A 22,297-nucleotide genomic window follows, 5' to 3' on the forward strand; every position below is an offset into this window, starting at 1 on the left:
GTGGCTGGCCACTCTCCTGCCTGCTGATTCACTCTTGGCAAGCGGATGGAAGGCGTTCAGGACAACTTGCCTGGGTTTTTACTAGTCCTGACGCATCCCTCCTGGGAAAATCCTGCTCGTCCCCTGAGGCTCCCAGATGCAGGGAACACGATGGCAACTGCTGAAAAGAAGGGCAGCAGTGAGTTTGTCAAGAAAGAAGAACATAGGCAGCTGACTGTGCTTGGCAAGGAGCACAGCTGCTGCCTTGCCATTGCCTTCAGTGCGCACAGAAGCCCGCTGTCTGCTGCTTCGTTTTTCCCCATTCAGGCAATTGCACCGTATTGAAGCTGAGCCCGGCTGTTCAGCTTTGCTGCTTTTCAGCATCTCAGCTCTCCTAATGCTGCGTGAAAGCTCTCGAGGTTTTTTGCCTTCGCCGGGCTGGAATGTGCCCGCTACTACCCAGAGCTGGGCAGGAGAGGGCAGAGAGCGCGGCCATCTGCCAGCAGTTTGCAACTTGCCCAGAAAGTGCAGTGTCCTTGACATGAGCAGCAAATCCCATTTCTTGGCAAGATCGGGAAGGTGAGCAGTGCTGGTAGGCTTTCTCCTTGCGAAATGCAGCGGAAAAGTTTTCGCTAAGATGTAGACGACTAGAGAAGCAGAAGACGGTGCTCCGGAGCTGGCCGAAGGGAAGCGCCGGTTGCCGGCGTCTTTCGGCAGAAGCGGCGCTCCGGAAGGCACCGCTGCCGTTCCAGTCTTCTGTGCGCGAAGTAGCCGCTTCTCCGCCTCCGGCAGCCAGAGATCGCGGTAGCTTGCAAGAGGCGAGAACGAAGCCGCGAAGAAGCCGTCTTGTGTGCGAAGCTGGCAGACTGCTGGAGGACGTGGCTGCACTCTCCTGCCTGCTGAATTCACTCTTGGCAAGCGGATGGAAGGCGTTCCAGGACAACTTGCCTGGGTTTTTACGTAGTCCTGACGCATCCCTCCTGGGAAATCCTGCTCGTCCCCTGAGGCTCCCAGATGCAGGGAACACGATGGCAACTGCTGAAAAGAAGGCAGCAGTGAGTTTTGTCAGAAAGAAGAACATAGGCAGCTGACTGTGCTTGGCAAGGAGCAGCAGCTGCTGCTTGCCATTGCCTTCAGTGCGCACAGAAGCCCGCTGTTCTGCTGCTTCGTTTTTCCCCATTCAGGCAATTGCACCGTATTGAAGCTGAGCCCGGCTGTTCAGCTTTGCTGCTTTTCAGCATCTCAGCTCTCCTAATGCTGCGTGAAAGCTCTCGAGGTTTTTTGCCTTCGCCGGGCTGGAATGTGCCCGCTACTACCCAGAGCTGGGCAGGAGAGGGCAGAGAGCGCGGCCATCTGCCAGCAGTTTGCAACTTGCCCAGGAAAGTGCAGTGTCCTTGACATGAGCAGCAAATCCCATTTTCTTGGCAAGCTCGGGAGTAGTGAGCAGTGCTGGTAGACTTTCTCCTTGCGAAATGCAGCGAAAAGTTTTTCGCTAAGATGTAGACGACTAGAGAAGCAGAAGACGGTGCTCCGGAGCTGGCCGAAGGAAGCGCCGGTTGCCGGCGTCTTTCGGCAGAAGCGCGCTCCGGAAGGCACCGCTGCCGTTCCAGTCTTCTGTGCGCGAAGTAGCCGCTTCTCCGCCTCCGCCGCGCCAGAGAGATCGCGGTAGCTTGCAAGAGGCGAAGAACGAAGCCGCAAAGAAGCCGGCTTGTGTGCGAAGCTGGCAGACTGCTGGAGGACGGTGGCTGCCACTCTCCTGCCTGCTGAATTCACTCTTGGCAAGCGGATGGAAGGCGTTCCAGGACAACTTGCCTGGGTTTTTTACGTAGTCCTGACGCATCCCTCCTGGGAAAATCCTGCTCGTCCCCTGAGGCTCCCAGATGCAGGAACACGATGGCAACTGCTGAAAAGAAGGGCAGCAGTGAGTTTGTCAGAAAGAAGAACATAGGCAGCTGACTGTGCTTGGCAAGGAGCAGCAGCTGCCTGCTTGCCATTGCCTTCAGTGCGCACAGAAGCCCGCTGTTCTGCTGCTTCGTTTTTCCCATTCAGGCAATTGCACCGTATTGAAGCTGAGCCCGGCTGTTCAGCTTTGCTGCTTTTCAGCATCTCAGCTCTCCTAATGCTGCGTGAAAGCTCTCGAGGTTTTTGCCTTCGCCGGGCTGGAATGTGCCCGCTACTACCCAGAGCTGGGCAGGAGAGGGCAGAGAGCGCGGCCATCTGCCAGCAGTTTGCAACTTGGCCCAGGAAAGTGCAGTGTCCTTGACATGAGCAGCAAATCCCATTTCTTGGCAAGATCGGGAAGGTGAGCAGTGCTGGTAGGCTTTCTCCTTGCGAAATGCAGCGGAAAGTTTTTCGCTAAGATGTAGACGACTAGAGAAGCAGAAGACGGTGCTCCGGAGCTGGCCGAAGGGAAGCGCCGGTTGCCGGCGTCTTTCGGCAGAAGCGGCGCTCCGGAAGCACCGCTGCCGTTCCAGTCTTCTGTGCGCGAAGTAGCCGCTTCTCCGCCTCCGGCAGCCAGAGATCGCGGTAGCTTGCAAGAGGCGAAGAACGAAGCCGCAAAGAAGCCGGCTTGTGTGCGAAGCTGGCAGACTGCTGGAGGACGGTGGCTGCCACTCTCCTGCCTGCTGAATTCACTCTTGGCAAGCGGATGGAAGGCGTTCCAGGACAACTTGCCTGGGTTTTTACGTAGTCCTGACGCATCCCTCCTGGGAAAATCCTGCTCGTCCCCTGAGGCTCCCAGATGCAGGGAACACGATGGCAACTGCTGAAAAGAAGGGCAGCAGTGAGTTTGTCAAGAAAGAAGAACATAGGCAGCTGACTGTGCTTGGCAAGGAGCAGCAGCTGCCTGCTTGCCATTGCCTTCAGTGCGCACAGAGCCCGCTGTTCTGCTGCTTCGTTTTCCCATTCAGGCAATTGCACCGTATTGAAGCTGAGCCCGGCTGTTCAGCTTTGCTGCTTTTCAGCATCTCAGCTCTCCTAATGCTGCGTGAAAGCTCTCGAGGTTTTTTGCCTTCGCCGGGCTGGAATGCCCGCTACTACCCAGAGCTGGGCAGGAGAGGGCAGAGAGCGCGGCCATCTGCCAGCAGTTTGCAACTTGCCAGGAAAGTGCAGTGTCCTTGACATGAGCAGCAAATCCCATTTCTTGGCAAGATCGGGGAAGGTGAGCAGTGCTGGTAGGCTTTCTCCTTGCGAAATGCAGCGGAAAAGTTTTTTCGCTAAGATGTAGACGACTAGAGAAGCAGAAGACGGTGCTCCGGAGCTGGCCGAAGGGAAGCGCCGGTTGCCGGCGTCTTTCGGCAGAAGCGCGCTCCGGAAGGCACCGCTGCCGTTCCAGTCTTCTGTGCGCGAAGTAGCCGCTTCTCCGCCTCCGGCAGCCAGAGATCGCGGTAGCTTGCAAGAGGCGAAGAACGAAGCCGCAAAGAAGCCGGCTTGTGTGCGAAGCTGGCAGACTGCTGGAGGACGGTGGCTGCCACTCTCCTGCCTGCTGAATTCACTCTTGGCAAGCGATGGAAGGCGTTCCAGGACAACTTGCCTGGGTTTTTTACGTAGTCCTGACGCATCCCTCCTGGGAAAATCCTGCTCGTCCCCTGAGGCTCCCAGATGCAGGAACACGATGGCAACTGCTGAAAAGAAGGGCAGCAGTGAGTTTGTCAAGAAAGAAGAACATAGGCAGCTGACTGTGCTTGGCAAGGAGCAGCAGCTGCATGCTTGCCATTGCCTTCAGTGCGCACAGAAGCCCGCTGTTCTGCTGCTTCGTTTTTCCATTCAGGCAATTGCACCGTATTGAAGCTGAGCCCGGCTGTTCAGCTTTGCTGCTTTTCAGCATCTCAGCTCTCCTAATGCTGCGTGAAAGCTCTCGAGGTTTTTTGCCTTCGCCGGGCTGGAATGTGCCCGCTACTACCCAGAGCTGGGCAGGAGAGGGCAGAGAGCGCGGCCATCTGCCAGCAGTTTGCAACTTGGCCCAGGAAAGTGCAGTGTCCTTGACATGAGCAGCAAATCCCATTTCTTGGCAAGATCGGGAAGGTGAGCAGTGCTGGTAGGCTTTCTCCTTGCGAAATGCAGCGGAAAAGTTTTTCGCTAAGATGTAGACGACTAGAGAAGCAGAAGACGGTGCTCCGGAGCTGGCCGAAGGGAAGCGCCGGTTGCCGGCGTCTTTCGGCAGAAGCGGCGCTCCGGAAGGCACCGCTGCCGTTCCAGTCTTCTGTGCGCGAAGTAGCCGCTTCTCCGCCTCCGGCAGCCAGAGATCGCGGTAGCTTGCAAGAGGCGAAGAACGAAGCCGCAAAGAAGCCGGCTTGTGTGCGAAGCTGGCAGACTGCTGGAGGACGGTGGCTGCCACTCTCCTGCCTGCTGAATTCACTCTTGGCAAGCGGATGGAAGGCGTTCCAGGACAACTTGCCTGGGTTTTTACGTAGTCCTGACGCATCCCTCCTGGGAAATCCTGCTCGTCCCCTGAGGCTCCCAGATGCAGGAACACGATGGCAACTGCTGAAAAGAAGGCAGCAGTGAGTTTGTCAAGAAAGAAGAACATAGGCAGCTGACTGTGCTTGGCAAGGAGCAGCAGCTGCATGCTTGCCATTGCCTTCAGTGCGCACAGAAGCCCGCTGTTCTGCTGCTTCGTTTTTCCCATTCAGGCAATTGCACCGTATTGAAGCTGAGCCCGGCTGTTCAGCTTTGCTGCTTTTCAGCATCTCAGCTCTCCTAATGCTGCGTGAAAGCTCTCGAGGTTTTTTGCCTTCGCCGGGCTGGAATGTGCCCGCTACTACCCAGAGCTGGGCAGGAGAGGGCAGAGAGCGCGGCCATCTGCCAGCAGTTTGCAACTTGCCAGGAAAGTGCAGTGTCCTTGACATGAGCAGCAAATCCCATTTCTTGGCAAGATCGGGGAAGGTGAGCAGTGCTGGTAGGCTTTCTCCTTGCGAAATGCAGCGGAAAAGTTTTTCGCTAAGATGTAGACGACTAGAGAAGCAGAAGACGGTGCTCCGGAGCTGGCCGAAGGGAAGCGCCGGTTGCCGGCGTCTTTCGGCAGAAGCGGCGCTCCGGAAGGCACCGCTGCCGTTCCAGTCTTCTGTGCGCGAAGTAGCCGCTTCTCCGCCTCCGGCAGCCAGAGATCGCGGTAGCTTGCAAGAGGCGAAGAACGAAGCCGCAAAGAAGCCGGCTTGTGTGCGAAGCTGGCAGACTGCTGGAGGACGGTGGCTGCCACTCTCCTGCCTGCTGAATTCACTCTTGGCAAGCGGATGGAAGGCGTTCCAGGACAACTTGCCTGGGTTTTTACGTAGTCCTGACGCATCCCTCCTGGGAAAATCCTGCTCGTCCCCTGAGGCTCCCAGATGCAGGGAACACGATGGCAACTGCTGAAAAGAGGGCAGCAGTGAGTTTGTCAAGAAAGAAGAACATAGGCAGCTGACTGTGCTTGGCAAGGAGCAGCAGCTGCATGCTTGCCATTGCCTTCAGTGCGCACAGAAGCCCGCTGTTCTGCTGCTTCGTTTTTCCCATTCAGGCAATTGCACCGTATTGAAGCTGAGCCCGGCTGTTCAGCTTTGCTGCTTTTCAGCATCTCAGCTCTCCTAATGCTGCGTGAAAGCTCTCGAGGTTTTTTGCCTTCGCCGGGCTGGAATGTGCCCGCTACTACCCAGAGCTGGGCAGGAGAGGGCAGAGAGCGCGCCATCTGCCAGCAGTTTGCAACTTGCCCAGGAAAGTGCAGTGTCCTTGACATGAGCAGCAAATCCCATTTCTTGGCAAGATCGGGGAAGGTGAGCAGTGCTGGTAGGCTTTCTCCTTGCGAAATGCAGCGGAAAAGTTTTTCGCTAAGATGTAGACGACTAGAGAAGCAGAAGACGGTGCTCCGGAGCTGGCCGAAGGGAAGCGCCGGTTGCCGGCGTCTTTCGGCAGAAGCGGCGCTCCGGAAGGCACCGCTGCCGTTCCAGTCTTCTGTGCGCGAAGTAGCCGCTTCTCCGCCTCCGGCAGCCAGAGATCGCGGTAGCTTGCAAGAGGCGAAGAACGAGCCGCAAAGAAGCCGGCTTGTGTGCGAAGCTGGCAGACTGCTGGAGGACGGTGGCTGCCACTCTCCTGCCTGCTGAATTCACTCTTGGCAAGCGGATGGAAGGCGTTCCAGGACAACTTGCCTGGGTTTTTTACGTAGTCCTGACGCATCCCTCCTGGGAAAATCCTGCTGCTCGTCCCCTGAGGCTCCCAGATGCAGGGAACACGATGGCAACTGCTGAAAAGAAGGGCAGCAGTGAGTTTGTCAAGAAAGAAGAACATAGGCAGCTGACTGTGCTTGGCAAGGAGCAGCAGCTGCATGCTTGCCATTGCCTTCAGTGCGCACAGAAGCCCGCTGTTCTGCTGCTTCGTTTTTCCCATTCAGGCAATTGCACCGTATTGAAGCTGAGCCCGGCTGTTCAGCTTTGCTGCTTTTCAGCATCTCAGCTCTCCTAATGCTGCGTGAAAGCTCTCGAGGTTTTTGCCTTCGCCCGGGCTGGAATGTGCCCGCTACTACCCAGAGCTGGGCAGGAGAGGGCAGAGAGCGCGGCCATCTGCCAGCAGTTTGCAACTTGGCCAGGAAAGTGCAGTGTCCTTGACATGAGCAGCAAATCCCATTTCTTGGCAAGATCGGGAAGGTGAGCAGTGCTGGTAGGCTTTCTCCTTGCGAATGCAGCGGAAAAGTTTTCGCTAAGATGTAGACGACTAGAGAAGCAGAAGACGGTGCTCCGGAGCTGGCCGAAGGGAAGCGCCGGTTGCCGGCGTCTTTCGGCAGAAGCGGCGCTCCGGAAGGCACCGCTGCCGTTCCAGTCTTCTGTGCGCGAAGTAGCCGCTTCTCCGCCTCCGGCAGCCAGAGATCGCGGTAGCTTGCAAGAGGCGAAGAACGAAGCCGCAAAGAAGCCGGCTTGTGTGCGAAGCTGGCAGACTGCTGGAGGACGGTGGCTGCCACTCTCCTGCCTGCTGAATTCACTCTTGGCAAGCGGATGGAAGGCGTTCCAGGACAACTTGCCTGGGTTTTTACGTAGTCCTGACGCATCCCTCCTGGGAAAATCCTGCTCGTCCCCTGAGGCTCCCAGATGCAGGGAACACGATGGCAACTGCTGAAAAGAAGGGCAGCAGTGAGTTTGTCAAGAAAGAAGAACATAGGCAGCTGACTGTGCTTGGCAAGGAGCAGCAGCTGCATGCTTGCCATTGCCTTCAGTGCGCACAGAAGCCCGCTGTTCTGCTGCTTCGTTTTTCCCATTCAGGCAATTGCACCGTATTGAAGCTGAGCCCGGCTGTTCAGCTTTGCTGCTTTTCAGCATCTCAGCTCTCCTAATGCTGCGTGAAAGCTCTCGAGGTTTTTTGCCTTCGCCGGGCTGGAATGTGCCCGCTACTACCCAGAGCTGGCAGGAGAGGGCAGAGAGCGCGGCCATCTGCCAGCAGTTTGCAACTTGCCAGGAAAGTGCAGTGTCCTTGACATGAGCAGCAAATCCCATTTCTTGGCAAGATCGGGGAAGGTGAGCAGTGCTGGTAGGCTTTCTCCTTGCGAAATGCAGCGGAAAAGTTTTTCGCTAAGATGTAGACGACTAGAGAAGCAGAAGACGGTGCTCCGGAGCTGGCCGAAGGGAAGCGCCGGTTGCCGGCGTCTTTCGGCAGAAGCGGCGCTCCGGAAGGCACCGCTGCCGTTCCAGTCTTCTGTGCGCGAAGTAGCCGCTTCTCCGCCTCCGGCAGCCAGAGATCGCGGTAGCTTGCAAGAGGCGAAGAACGAAGCCGCAAAGAAGCCGGCTTGTGTGCGAAGCTGGCAGACTGCTGGAGGACGGTGGCTGCCACTCTCCTGCCTGCTGAATTCACTCTTGGCAAGCGGATGGAAGGCGTTCCAGGACAACTTGCCTGGGTTTTTACGTAGTCCTGACGCATCCCTCCTGGGAAATCCTGCTCGTCCCCTGAGGCTCCCAGATGCAGGGAACACGATGGCAACTGCTGAAAAGAAGGGCAGCAGTGAGTTTGTCAAGAAAGAAGAACATAGGCAGCTGACTGTGCTTGGCAAGGAGCAGCAGCTGCATGCTTGCCATTGCCTTCAGTGCGCACAGAAGCCCGCTGTTCTGCTGCTGCTTCTTTTTCCCATTCAGGCAATTGCACCGTATTGAAGCTGAGCCCGGCTGTTCAGCTTTGCTGCTTTTCAGCATCTCAGCTCTCCTAATGCTGCGTGAAAGCTCTCGAGGTTTTTTGCCTTCGCCGGGCTGGAATGTGCCCGCTACTACCCAGAGCTGGGCAGGAGAGGGCAGAGAGCGCGGCCATCTGCCAGCAGTTTGCAACTTGGCCAGGAAAGTGCAGTGTCCTTGACATGAGCAGCAAATCCCATTTCTTGGCAAGATCGGGGAAGGTGAGCAGTGCTGGTAGGCTTTCTCCTTGCGAAATGCAGCGGAAAAGTTTTTCGCTAAGATGTAGACGACTAGAGAAGCAGAAGACGGTGCTCCGGAGCTGGCCGAAGGGAAGCGCCGGTTGCCGGCGTCTTTCGGCAGAAGCGGCGCTCCGGAAGGCACCGCTGCCGTTCCAGTCTTCTGTGCGCGAAGTAGCCGCTTCTCCGCCTCCGGCAGCCAGAGATCGCGGTAGCTTGCAAGAGGCGAAGAACGAAGCCGCAAAGAAGCCGGCTTGTGTGCGAAGCTGGCAGACTGCTGGAGGACGGTGGCTGCCACTCTCCTGCCTGCTGAATTCACTCTTGGCAAGCGGATGGAAGGCGTTCCAGGACAACTTGCCTGGGTTTTTACGTAGTCCTGACGCATCCCTCCTGGGAAATCCTGCTCGTCCCCTGAGGCTCCCAGATGCAGGGAACACGATGGCACTGCTGAAAAGAAGGCAGCAGTGAGTTTGTCAAGAAAGAAGAACATAGGCAGCTGACTGTGCTTGGCAAGGAGCAGCAGCTGCCTGCTTGCCATTGCCTTCAGTGCGCACAGAAGCCCGCTGTTCTGCTGCTTCGTTTTTCCCATTCAGGCAATTGCACCGTATTGAAGCTGAGCCCGGCTGTTCAGCTTTGCTGCTTTTCAGCATCTCAGCTCTCCTAATGCTGCGTGAAAGCTCTCGAGGTTTTTGCCTTCGCCGGGCTGGAATGTGCCCGCTACTACCCAGAGCTGGGCAGGAGAGGGCAGAGAGCGCGGCCATCTGCCAGCAGTTTGCAACTTGCCCAGGAAAGTGCAGTGTCCTTGACATGAGCAGCAAATCCCATTTCTTGGCAAGATCGGGAAGGTGAGCAGTGCTGGTAGGCTTTCTCCTTGCGAAATGCAGCGGAAAAGTTTTTCGCTAAGATGTAGACGACTAGAGAAGCAGAAGACGGTGCTCCGGAGCTGGCCGAAGGAAGCGCCGGTTGCCGGCGTCTTTCGGCAGAAGCGGCGCTCCGGAAGGCACCGCTGCCGTTCCAGTCTTCTGTGCGCGAAGTAGCCGCTTCTCCGCCTCCGGCAGCCAGAGATCGCGGTAGCTTGCAAGAGGCGAAGAACGAAGCCGCAAAGAAGCCGGCTTGTGTGCGAAGCTGGCAGACTGCTGGAGGACGGTGGCTGCCACTCTCCTGCCTGCTGAATTCACTCTTGGCAAGCGGATGAAGGCGTTCCAGGACAACTTGCCTGGGTTTTTACGTAGTCCTGACGCATCCCTCCTGGGAAATCCTGCTCGTCCCCTGAGGCTCCCAGATGCAGGGAACACGATGGCAACTGCTGAAAAGAAGGGCAGCAGTGAGTTTGTCAAGAAAGAAGAACATAGGCAGCTGACTGTGCTTGGCAAGGAGCAGCAGCTGCATGCTTGCCATTGCCTTCAGTGCGCACAGAAGCCCGCTGTTCTGCTGCTTCGTTTTTCCCATTCAGGCAATTGCACCGTATTGAAGCTGAGCCCGGCTGTTCAGCTTTGCTGCTTTTCAGCATCTCAGCTCTCCTAATGCTGCGTGAAAGCTCTCGAGGTTTTTTGCCTTCGCCGGGCTGGAATGTGCCCGCTACTACCCAGAGCTGGGCAGGAGAGGGCAGAGAGCGCGGCCATCTGCCAGCAGTTTGCAACTTGCCCAGGAAAGTGCAGTGTCCTTGACATGAGCAGCAAATCCCATTTCTTGGCAAGATCGGGGAAGGTGAGCAGTGCTGGTAGGCTTTCTCCTTGCGAAATGCAGCGGAAAAGTTTTTCGCTAAGATGTAGACGACTAGAGAAGCAGAAGACGGTGCTCCGGAGCTGGCCGAAGGGAGCGCCGGTTGCCGGCGTCTTTCGGCAGAAGCGGCGCTCCGGAAGGCACCGCTGCCGTTCCAGTCTTCTGTGCGCGAAGTAGCCGCTTCTCCGCCTCCGGCAGCCAGAGATCGCGGTAGCTTGCAAGAGGCGAAGAACGAAGCCGCAAAGAAGCCGGCTTGTGTGCGAAGCTGGCAGACTGCTGGAGGACGGTGGCTGCCACTCTCCTGCCTGCTGAATTCACTCTTGGCAAGCGGATGGAAGGCGTTCCAGGACAACTTGCCTGGGTTTTTACGTAGTCCTGACGCATCCCTCCTGGGAAAATCCTGCTCGTCCCCTGAGGCTCCCAGATGCAGGGAACACGATGGCAACTGCTGAAAAGAAGGGCAGCAGTGAGTTTGTCAAGAAAGAAGAACATAGGCAGCTGACTGTGCTTGGCAAGGAGCAGCAGCTGCCTGCTTGCCATTGCCTTCAGTGCGCACAGAAGCCCGCTGTTCTGCTGCTTCGTTTTTCCCATTCAGGCAATTGCACCGTATTGAAGCTGAGCCCGGCTGTTCAGCTTTGCTGCTTTTCAGCATCTCAGCTCTCCTAATGCTGCGTGAAAGCTCTCGAGGTTTTTGCCTTCGCCGGGCTGGAATGTGCCCGCTACTACCCAGAGCTGGGCAGGAGAGGGCAGAGAGCGCGGCCATCTGCCAGCAGTTTGCAACTTGGCCAGGAAAGTGCAGTGTCCTTGACATGAGCAGCAAATCCCATTTCTTGGCAAGATCGGGAAGGTGAGCAGTGCTGGTAGGCTTTCTCCTTGCGAAATGCAGCGGAAAAGTTTTTCGCTAAGATGTAGACGACTAGAGAAGCAGAAGACGGTGCTCCGGAGCTGGCCGAAGGGAAGCGCCGGTTGCCGGCGTCTTTCGGCAGAAGCGGCGCTCCGGAAGGCACCGCTGCCGTTCCAGTCTTCTGTGCGCGAAGTAGCCGCTTCTCCGCCTCCGGCAGCCAGAGATCGCGGTAGCTTGCAAGAGGCGAAGAACGAAGCCGCAAAGAAGCCGGCTTGTGTGCGAAGCTGGCAGACTGCTGGAGGACGGTGGCTGCCACTCTCCTGCCTGCTGAATTCACTCTTGGCAAGCGGATGGAAGGCGTTCCAGGACAACTTGCCTGGGTTTTTACGTAGTCCTGACGCATCCCTCCTGGGAAAATCCTGCTCGTCCCCTGAGGCTCCCAGATGCAGGGAACACGATGGCAACTGCTGAAAAGAAGGGCAGCAGTGAGTTTGTCAAGAAGAAGAACATAGGCAGCTGACTGTGCTTGGCAAGGAGCAGCAGCTGCATGCTTGCCATTGCCTTCAGTGCGCACAGAAGCCCGCTGTTCTGCTGCTTCGTTTTTCCATTCAGGCAATTGCACCGTATTGAAGCTGAGCCCGGCTGTTCAGCTTTGCTGCTTTTCAGCATCTCAGCTCTCCTAATGCTGCGTGAAAGCTCTCGAGGTTTTTTGCCTTCGCCGGGCTGGAATGTGCCCGCTACTACCCAGAGCTGGGCAGGAGAGGGCAGAGAGCGCGGCCATCTGCCAGCAGTTTGCAACTTGGCCAGGAAAGTGCAGTGTCCTTGACATGAGCAGCAAATCCCATTTCTTGGCAAGATCGGGGAAGGTGAGCAGTGCTGGTAGGCTTTCTCCTTGCGAAATGCAGCGGAAAAGTTTTTCGCTAAGATGTAGACGACTAGAGAAGCAGAAGACGGTGCTCCGGAGCTGGCCGAAGGGAAGCGCCGGTTGCCGGCGTCTTTCGGCAGAAGCGGCGCTCCGGAAGGCACCGCTGCCGTTCCAGTCTTCTGTGCGCGAAGTAGCCGCTTCTCCGCCTCCGGCAGCCAGAGATCGCGGTAGCTTGCAAGAGGCGAAGAACGAAGCCGCAAAGAAGCCGGCTTGTGTGCGAAGCTGGCAGACTGCTGGAGGACGGTGGCTGCCACTCTCCTGCCTGCTGAATTCACTCTTGGCAAGCGGATGGAAGGCGTTCCAGGACAACTTGCCTGGGTTTTTACGTAGTCCTGACGCATCCCTCCTGGAAAATCCTGCTCGTCCCCTGAGGCTCCCAGATGCAGGGAACACGATGGCAACTGCTGAAAAGAAGGGCAGCAGTGAGTTTGTCAAGAAGAAGAACATAGGCAGCTGACTGTGCTTGGCAAGGAGCAGCAGCTGCATGCTTGCCATTGCCTTCAGTGCGCACAGAAGCCCGCTGTTCTGCTGCTTCGTTTTCCCATTCAGGCAATTGCACCGTATTGAAGCTGAGCCCGGCTGTTCAGCTTTGCTGCTTTTCAGCATCTCAGCTCTCCTAATGCTGCGTGAAAGCTCTCGAGGTTTTTTGCCTTCGCCGGCTGGAATGTGCCCGCTACTACCCAGAGCTGGGCAGGAGAGGGCAGAGAGCGCGGCCATCTGCCAGCAGTTTGCAACTTGCCCAGGAAAGTGCAGTGTCCTTGACATGAGCAGCAAATCCCATTTCTTGGCAAGATCGGGGAAGGTGAGCAGTGCTGGTAGGCTTTCTCCTTGCGAAATGCAGCGGAAAAGTTTTTCGCTAAGATGTAGACGACTAGAGAAGCAGAAGACGGTGCTCCGGAGCTGGCCGAAGGGAAGCGCCGGTTGCCGGCGTCTTTCGGCAGAAGCGGCGCTCCGGAAGGCACCGCTGCCGTTCCAGTCTTCTGTGCGCGAAGTAGCCGCTTCTCCGCCTCCGGCAGCCAGAGATCGCGGTAGCTTGCAAGAGGCGAAGAACGAAGCCGCAAAGAAGCCGGCTTGTGTGCGAAGCTGGCAGACTGCTGGAGGACGGTGGCTGCCACTCTCCTGCCTGCTGAATTCACTCTTGGCAAGCGGATGGAAGGCGTTCCAGGACAACTTGCCTGGGTTTTTTACGTAGTCCTGACGCATCCCTCCTGGGAAAATCCTGCTCGTCCCCTGAGGCTCCCAGATGCAGGGAACACGATGGCAACTGCTGAAAAGAAGGGCAGCAGTGAGTTTGTCAAGAAAGAAGAACATAGGCAGCTGACTGTGCTTGGCAAGGAGCAGCAGCTGCATGCTTGCCATTGCCTTCAGTGCGCACAGAAGCCCGCTGTTCTGCTGCTTCGTTTTTCCCATTCAGGCAATTGCACCGTATTGAAGCTGAGCCCGGCTGTTCAGCTTTGCTGCTTTTCAGCATCTCAGCTCTCCTAATGCTGCGTGAAAGCTCTCGAGGTTTTTTGCCTTCGCCGGGCTGGAATGTGCCCGCTACTACCCAGAGCTGGGCAGGAGAGGGCAGAGAGCGCGGCCATCTGCCAGCAGTTTGCAACTTGGCCAGGAAAGTGCAGTGTCCTTGACATGAGCAGCAAATCCCATTTCTTGGCAAGATCGGGAAGGTGAGCAGTGCTGGTAGGCTTTCTCCTTGCGAAATGCAGCGGAAAAGTTTTTCGCTAAGATGTAGACGACTAGAGAAGCAGAAGACGGTGCTCCGGAGCTGGCCGAAGGGAAGCGCCGGTTGCCGGCGTCTTTCGGCAGAAGCGGCGCTCCGGAAGGCACCGCTGCCGTTCCAGTCTTCTGTGCGCGAAGTAGCCGCTTCTCCGCCTCCGGCAGCCAGAGATCGCGGTAGCTTGCAAGAGGCGAAGAACGAAGCCGCAAAGAAGCCGGCTTGTGTGCGAAGCTGGCAGACTGCTGGAGGACGGTGGCTGCCACTCTCCTGCCTGCTGAATTCACTCTTGGCAAGCGGATGGAAGGCGTTCCAGGACAACTTGCCTGGGTTTTTACGTAGTCCTGACGCATCCCTCCTGGGAAAATCCTGCTCGTCCCCTGAGGCTCCCAGATGCAGGGAACACGATGGCAACTGCTGAAAAGAAGGGCAGCAGTGAGTTTGTCAAGAAAGAAGAACATAGGCAGCTGACTGTGCTTGGCAAGGAGCAGCAGCTGCATGCTTGCCATTGCCTTCAGTGCGCACAGAAGCCCGCTGTTCTGCTGCTTCGTTTTTCCCATTCAGGCAATTGCACCGTATTGAAGCTGAGCCCGGCTGTTCAGCTTTGCTGCTTTTCAGCATCTCAGCTCTCCTAATGCTGCGTGAAAGCTCTCGAGGTTTTTTGCCTTCGCCGGGCTGGAATGTGCCCGCTACTACCCAGAGCTGGGCAGGAGAGGGCAGAGAGCGCGGCCATCTGCCAGCAGTTTGCAACTTGGCCAGGAAAGTGCAGTGTCCTTGACATGAGCAGCAAATCCCATTTCTTGGCAAGATCGGGGAAGGTGAGCAGTGCTGGTAGGCTTTCTCCTTGCGAAATGCAGCGGAAAAGTTTTTCGCTAAGATGTAGACGACTAGAGAAGCAGAAGACGGTGCTCCGGAGCTGGCCGAAGGGAAGCGCCGGTTGCCGGCGTCTTTCGGCAGAAGCGGCGCTCCGGAAGGCACCGCTGCCGTTCCAGTCTTCTGTGCGCGAAGTAGCCGCTTCTCCGCCTCCGGCAGCCAGAGATCGCGGTAGCTTGCAAGAGGCGAAGAACGAAGCCGCAAAGAAGCCGGCTTGTGTGCGAAGCTGGCAGACTGCTGGAGGACGGTGGCTGCCACTCTCCTGCCTGCTGAATTCACTCTTGGCAAGCGGATGGAAGGCGTTCCAGGACAACTTGCCTGGGTTTTTACGTAGTCCTGACGCATCCCTCCTGGGAAAATCCTGCTCGTCCCCTGAGGCTCCCAGATGCAGGGAACACGATGGCAACTGCTGAAAAGAAGGGCAGCAGTGAGTTTGTCAAGAAAGAAGAACATAGGCAGCTGACTGTGCTTGGCAAGGAGCAGCAGCTGCATGCTTGCCATTGCCTTCAGTGCGCACAGAAGCCCGCTGTTCTGCTGCTTCGTTTTTCCCATTCAGGCAATTGCACCGTATTGAAGCTGAGCCCGGCTGTTCAGCTTTGCTGCTTTTCAGCATCTCAGCTCTCCTAATGCTGCGTGAAAGCTCTCGAGGTTTTTTGCCTTCGCCGGGCTGGAATGTGCCCGCTACTACCCAGAGCTGGGCAGGAGAGGGCAGAGAGCGCGGCCATCTGCCAGCAGTTTGCAACTTGGCCAGGAAAGTGCAGTGTCCTTGACATGAGCAGCAAATCCCATTTCTTGGCAAGATCGGGGAAGGTGAGCAGTGCTGGTAGGCTTTCTCCTTGCGAAATGCAGCGGAAAAGTTTTTCGCTAAGATGTAGACGACTAGAGAAGCAGAAGACGGTGCTCCGGAGCTGGCCGAAGGGAAGCGCCGGTTGCCGGCGTCTTTCGGCAGAAGCGGCGCTCCGGAAGGCACCGCTGCCGTTCCAGTCTTCTGTGCGCGAAGTAGCCGCTTCTCCGCCTCCGGCAGCCAGAGATCGCGGTAGCTTGCAAGAGGCGAAGAACGAAGCCGCAAAGAAGCCGGCTTGTGTGCGAAGCTGGCAGACTGCTGGAGGACGGTGGCTGCCACTCTCCTGCCTGCTGAATTCACTCTTGGCAAGCGGATGGAAGGCGTTCCAGGACAACTTGCCTGGGTTTTTACGTAGTCCTGACGCATCCCTCCTGGGAAAATCCTGCTCGTCCCCTGAGGCTCCCAGATGCAGGGAACACGATGGCAACTGCTGAAAAGAAGGGCAGCAGTGAGTTTGTCAAGAAAGAAGAACATAGGCAGCTGACTGTGCTTGGCAAGGAGCAGCAGCTGCTGCTTGCCATTGCCTTCAGTGCGCACAGAAGCCCGCTGTTCTGCTGCTTCGTTTTTCCCATTCAGGCAATTGCACCGTATTGAAGCTGAGCCCGGCTGTTCAGCTTTGCTGCTTTTCAGCATCTCAGCTCTCCTAATGCTGCGTGAAAGCTCTCGAGGTTTTTTGCCTTCGCCGGGCTGGAATGTGCCCGCTACTACCCAGAGCTGGGCAGGAGAGGGCAGAGAGCGCGGCCATCTGCCAGCAGTTTGCAACTTGCCCAGGAAAGTGCAGTGTCCTTGACATGAGCAGCAAATCCCATTTCTTGGCAAGATCGGGGAAGGTGAGCAGTGCTGGTAGGCTTTCTCCTTGCGAAATGCAGCGGAAAAGTTTTTCGCTAAGATGTAGACGACTAGAGAAGCAGAAGACGGTGCTCCGGAGCTGGCCGAAGGGAAGCGCCGGTTGCCGGCGTCTTTCGGCAGAAGCGGCGCTCCGGAAGGCACCGCTGCCGTTCCAGTCTTCTGTGCGCGAAGTAGCCGCTTCTCCGCCTCCGGCAGCCAGAGATCGCGGTAGCTTGCAAGAGGCGAAGAACGAAGCCGCAAAGAAGCCGGCTTGTGTGCGAAGCTGGCAGACTGCTGGAGGACGGTGGCTGCCACTCTCCTGCCTGCTGAATTCACTCTTGGCAAGCGGATGGAAGGCGTTCCAGGACAACTTGCCTGGGTTTTTACGTAGTCCTGACGCATCCCTCCTGGGAAAATCCTGCTCGTCCCCTGAGGCTCCCAGATGCAGGGAACACGATGGCAACTGCTGAAAAGAAGGGCAGCAGTGAGTTTGTCAAGAAAGAAGAACATAGGCAGCTGACTGTGCTTGGCAAGGAGCAGCAGCTGCATGCTTGCCATTGCCTTCAGTGCGCACAGAAGCCCGCTGTTCTGCTGCTTCGTTTTTCCCATTCAGGCAATTGCACCGTATTGAAGCTGAGCCCGGCTGTTCAGCTTTGCTGCTTTTCAGCATCTCAGCTCTCCTAATGCTGCGTGAAAGCTCTCGAGGTTTTTTGCCTTCGCCGGGCTGGAATGTGCCCGCTACTACCCAGAGCTGGGCAGGAGAGGGCAGAGAGCGCGGCCATCTGCCAGCAGTTTGCAACTTGGCCAGGAAAGTGCAGTGTCCTTGACATGAGCAGCAAATCCCATTTCTTGGCAAGATCGGGGAAGGTGAGCAGTGCTGGTAGGCTTTCTCCTTGCGAAATGCAGCGGAAAAGTTTTTCGCTAAGATGTAGACGACTAGAGAAGCAGAAGACGGTGCTCCGGAGCTGGCCGAAGGGAAGCGCCGGTTGCCGGCGTCTTTCGGCAGAAGCGGCGCTCCGGAAGGCACCGCTGCCGTTCCAGTCTTCTGTGCGCGAAGTAGCCGCTTCTCCGCCTCCGGCAGCCAGAGATCGCGGTAGCTTGCAAGAGGCGAAGAACGAAGCCGCAAAGAAGCCGGCTTGTGTGCGAAGCTGGCAGACTGCTGGAGGACGGTGGCTGCCACTCTCCTGCCTGCTGAATTCACTCTTGGCAAGCGGATGGAAGGCGTTCCAGGACAACTTGCCTGGGTTTTTACGTAGTCCTGACGCATCCCTCCTGGGAAAATCCTGCTCGTCCCCTGAGGCTCCCAGATGCAGGAACACGATGGCAACTGCTGAAAAGAAGGGCAGCAGTGAGTTTGTCAAGAAAGAAGAACATAGGCAGCTGACTGTGCTTGGCAAGGAGCAGCAGCTGCATGCTTGCCATTGCCTTCAGTGCGCACAGAAGCCCGCTGTTCTGCTGCTTCGTTTTTTCCCATTCAGGCAATTGCACCGTATTGAAGCTGAGCCCGGCTGTTCAGCTTTGCTGCTTTTCAGCATCTCAGCTCTCCTAATGCTGCGTGAAAGCTCTCGAGGTTTTTTGCCTTCGCCGGGCTGGAATGTGCCCGCTACTACCCAGAGCTGGGCAGGAGAGGGCAGAGAGCGCGGCCATCTGCCAGCAGTTTGCAACTTGGCCAGGAAAGTGCAGTGTCCTTGACATGAGCAGCAAATCCCATTTCTTGGCAAGATCGGGGAAGGTGAGCAGTGCTGGTAGGCTTTCTCCTTGCGAAATGCAGCGGAAAAGTTTTTCGCTAAGATGTAGACGACTAGAGAAGCAGAAGACGGTGCTCCGGAGCTGGCCGAAGGGAAGCGCCGGTTGCCGGCGTCTTTCGGCAGAAGCGGCGCTCCGGAAGGCACCGCTGCCGTTCCAGTCTTCTGTGCGCGAAGTAGCCGCTTCTCCGCCTCCGGCAGCCAGAGATCGCGGTAGCTTGCAAGAGGCGAAGAACGAAGCCGCAAAGAAGCCGGCTTGTGTGCGAAGCTGGCAGACTGCTGGAGGACGGTGGCTGCCACTCTCCTGCCTGCTGAATTCACTCTTGGCAAGCGGATGGAAGGCGTTCCAGGACAACTTGCCTGGGTTTTTACGTAGTCCTGACGCATCCCTCCTGGGAAAATCCTGCTCGTCCCCTGAGGCTCCCAGATGCAGGGAACACGATGGCAACTGCTGAAAAGAGGGCAGCAGTGAGTTTGTCAAGAAAGAAGAACATAGGCAGCTGACTGTGCTTGGCAAGGAGCAGCAGCTGCCTGCTTGCCATTGCCTTCAGTGCGCACAGAAGCCCGCTGTTCTGCTGCTTCGTTTTTCCCATTCAGGCAATTGCACCGTATTGAAGCTGAGCCCGGCTGTTCAGCTTTGCTGCTTTTCAGCATCTCAGCTCTCCTAATGCTGCGTGAAAGCTCTCGAGGTTTTTTGCCTTCGCCGGGCTGGAATGTGCCCGCTACTACCCAGAGCTGGGCAGGAGAGGGCAGAGAGCGCGGCCATCTGCCAGCAGTTTGCAACTTGGCCAGGAAAGTGCAGTGTCCTTGACATGAGCAGCAAATCCCATTTCTTGGCAAGATCGGGGAAGGTGAGCAGTGCTGGTAGGCTTTCTCCTTGCGAAATGCAGCGGAAAAGTTTTTCGCTAAGATGTAGACGACTAGAGAAGCAGAAGACGGTGCTCCGGAGCTGGCCGAAGGGAAGCGCCGGTTGCCGGCGTCTTTCGGCAGAAGCGGCGCTCCGGAAGGCACCGCTGCCGTTCCAGTCTTCTGTGCGCGAAGTAGCCGCTTCTCCGCCTCCGGCAGCCAGAGATCGCGGTAGCTTGCAAGAGGCGAAGAACGAAGCCGCAAAGAAGCCGGCTTGTGTGCGAAGCTGGCAGACTGCTGGAGGACGGTGGCTGCCACTCTCCTGCCTGCTGAATTCACTCTTGGCAAGCGGATGGAAGGCGTTCCAGGACAACTTGCCTGGGTTTTTACGTAGTCCTGACGCATCCCTCCTGGGAAAATCCTGCTCGTCCCCTGAGGCTCCCAGATGCAGGGAACACGATGGCAACTGCTGAAAAGAAGGGCAGCAGTGAGTTTGTCAAGAAGAAGAACATAGGCAGCTGACTGTGCTTGGCAAGGAGCAGCAGCTGCATGCTTGCCATTGCCTTCAGTGCGCACAGAAGCCCGCTGTTCTGCTGCTTCGTTTTTCCCATTCAGGCAATTGCACCGTATTGAAGCTGAGCCGGCTGTTCAGCTTTGCTGCTTTTCAGCATCTCAGCTCTCCTAATGCTGCGTGAAAGCTCTCGAGGTTTTTTGCCTTCGCCGGGCTGGAATGTGCCCGCTACTACCCAGAGCTGGGCAGGAGAGGGCAGAGAGCGCGGCCATCTGCCAGCAGTTTGCAACTTGGCCAGGAAAGTGCAGTGTCCTTGACATGAGCAGCAAATCCCATTTCTTGGCAAGATCGGGGAAGGTGAGCAGTGCTGGTAGGCTTTCTCCTTGCGAAATGCAGCGGAAAAGTTTTTCGCTAAGATGTAGACGACTAGAGAAGCAGAAGACGGTGCTCCGGAGCTGGCCGAAGGGAAGCGCCGGTTGCCGGCGTCTTTCGGCAGAAGCGGCGCTCCGGAAGGCACCGCTGCCGTTCCAGTCTTCTGTGCGCGAAGTAGCCGCTTCTCCGCCTCCGGCAGCCAGAGATCGCGGTAGCTTGCAAGAGGCGAAGAACGAAGCCGCAAAGAAGCCGGCTTGTGTGCGAAGCTGGCAGACTGCTGGAGGACGGTGGCTGCCACTCTCCTGCCTGCTGAATTCACTCTTGGCAAGCGGATGGAAGGCGTTCCAGGACAACTTGCCTGGGTTTTTACGTAGTCCTGACGCATCCCTCCTGGGAAAATCCTGCTCGTCCCCTGAGGCTCCCAGATGCAGGGAACACGATGGCAACTGCTGAAAAGAAGGGCAGCAGTGAGTTTGTCAAGAAAGAAGAACATAGGCAGCTGACTGTGCTTGGCAAGGAGCAGCAGCTGCCTGCTTGCCATTGCCTTCAGTGCGCACAGAAGCCCGCTGTTCTGCTGCTTCGTTTTTCCCATTCAGGCAATTGCACCGTATTGAAGCTGAGCCCGGCTGTTCAGCTTTGCTGCTTTTCAGCATCTCAGCTCTCCTAATGCTGCGTGAAAGCTCTCGAGTTTTTTGCCTTCGCCGGGCTGGAATGTGCCCGCTACTACCCAGAGCTGGGCAGGAGAGGGCAGAGAGCACGGCCATCTGCCAGCAGTTTGCAACTTGGCCAGGAAAGTGCAGTGTCCTTGACATGAGCAGCAAATCCCATTTCTTGGCAAGATCGGGGAGGTGAGCAGTGCTGGTAGGCTTTCTCCTTGCGAAATGCAGCGGAAAAGTTTTTCGCTAAGATGTAGACGACTAGAGAAGCAGAAGACGGTGCTCCGGAGCTGGCCGAAGGGAAGCGCCGGTTGCCGGCGTCTTTCGGCAGAAGCGGCGCTCCGGAAGGCACCGCTGCCGTTCCAGTCTTCTGTGCGCGAAGTAGCCGCTTCTCCGCCTCCGGCAGCCAGAGATCGCGGTAGCTTGCAAGAGGCGAAGAACGAAGCCGCAAAGAAGCCGGCTTGTGTGCGAAGCTGGCAGACTGCTGGAGGACGGTGGCTGCCACTCTCCTGCCTGCTGAATTCACTCTTGGCAAGCGGATGGAAGGCGTTCCAGGACAACTTGCCTGGGTTTTTACGTAGTCCTGACGCATCCCTCCTGGGAAAATCCTGCTCGTCCCCTGAGGCTCCCAGATGCAGGGAACACGATGGCAACTGCTGAAAAGAAGGGCAGCAGTGAGTTTGTCAAGAAAGAAGAACATAGGCAGCTGACTGTGCTTGGCAAGGAGCAGCAGCTGCATGCTTGCCATTGCCTTCAGTGCGCACAGAAGCCCGCTGTTCTGCTGCTTCGTTTTTCCCATTCAGGCAATTGCACCGTATTGAAGCTGAGCCCGGCTGTTCAGCTTTGCTGCTTTTCAGCATCTCAGCTCTCCTAATGCTGCGTGAAAGCTCTCGAGGTTTTTTGCCTTCGCCGGGCTGGAATGTGCCCGCTACTACCCAGAGCTGGGCAGGAGAGGGCAGAGAGCGCGGCCATCTGCCAGCAGTTTGCAACTTGGCCAGGAAAGTGCAGTGTCCTTGACATGAGCAGCAAATCCCATTTCTTGGCAAGATCGGGGAAGTGAGCAGTGCTGGTAGGCTTTCTCCTTGCGAAATGCAGCGGAAAAGTTTTTCGCTAAGATGTAGACGACTAGAGAAGCAGAAGACGGTGCTACGGAGCTGGCCGAAGGGAAGCGCCGGTTGCCGGCGTCTTTCGGCAGAAGCGGCGCTCCGGAAGGCACCGCTGCCGTTCCAGTCTTCTGTGCGCGAAGTAGCCGCTTCTCCGCCTCCGGCAGCCAGAGATGGCGGTAGCTTGCAAGAGGCGAAGAACGAAGCCGCAAAGAAGCCGGCTTGTGTGCGAAGCTGGCAGACTGCTGGAGGACGGTGGCTGCCACTCTCCTGCCTGCTGAATTCACTCTTGGCAAGCGGATGGAAGGCGTTCCAGGACAACTTGCCTGGGTTTTTACGTAGTCCTGACGCATCCCTCCTGGGAAAATCCTGCTCGTCCCCTGAGGCTCCCAGATGCAGGGAACACGATGGCAACTGCTGAAAAGAAGGGCAGCAGTGAGTTTGTCAAGAAAGAAGAACATAGGCAGCTGACTGTGCTTGGCAAGGAGCAGCAGCTGCATGCTTGCCATTGCCTTCAGTGCGCACAGAAGCCCGCTGTTCTGCTGCTTCGTTTTTCCCATTCAGGCAATTGCACCGTATTGAAGCTGAGCCCGGCTGTTCAGCTTTGCTGCTTTTCAGCATCTCAGCTCTCCTAATGCTGCGTGAAAGCTCTCGAGGTTTTTTGCCTTCGCCGGGCTGGAATGTGCCCGCTACTACCCAGAGCTGGGCAGGAGAGGGCAGAGAGCGCGGCCATCTGCCAGCAGTTTGCAACTTGGCCAGGAAAGTGCAGTGTCCTTGACATGAGCAGCAAATCCCATTTCTTGGCAAGATCGGGGTGAGCAGTGCTGGTAGGCTTTCTCCTTGCGAAATGCAGCGGAAAAGTTTTTCGCTAAGATGTAGACGACTAGAGAAGCAGAAGACGGTGCTCCGGAGCTGGCCGAAGGGAAGCGCCGGTTGCCGGCGTCTTTCGGCAGAAGCGGCGCTCCGGAAGGCACCGCTG

This window comes from Vidua chalybeata, chromosome 2 (assembly GCF_026979565.1).
Source record: "Vidua chalybeata isolate OUT-0048 chromosome 2, bVidCha1 merged haplotype, whole genome shotgun sequence".
NCBI classification, from domain to species: domain Eukaryota; kingdom Metazoa; phylum Chordata; class Aves; order Passeriformes; family Viduidae; genus Vidua; species Vidua chalybeata.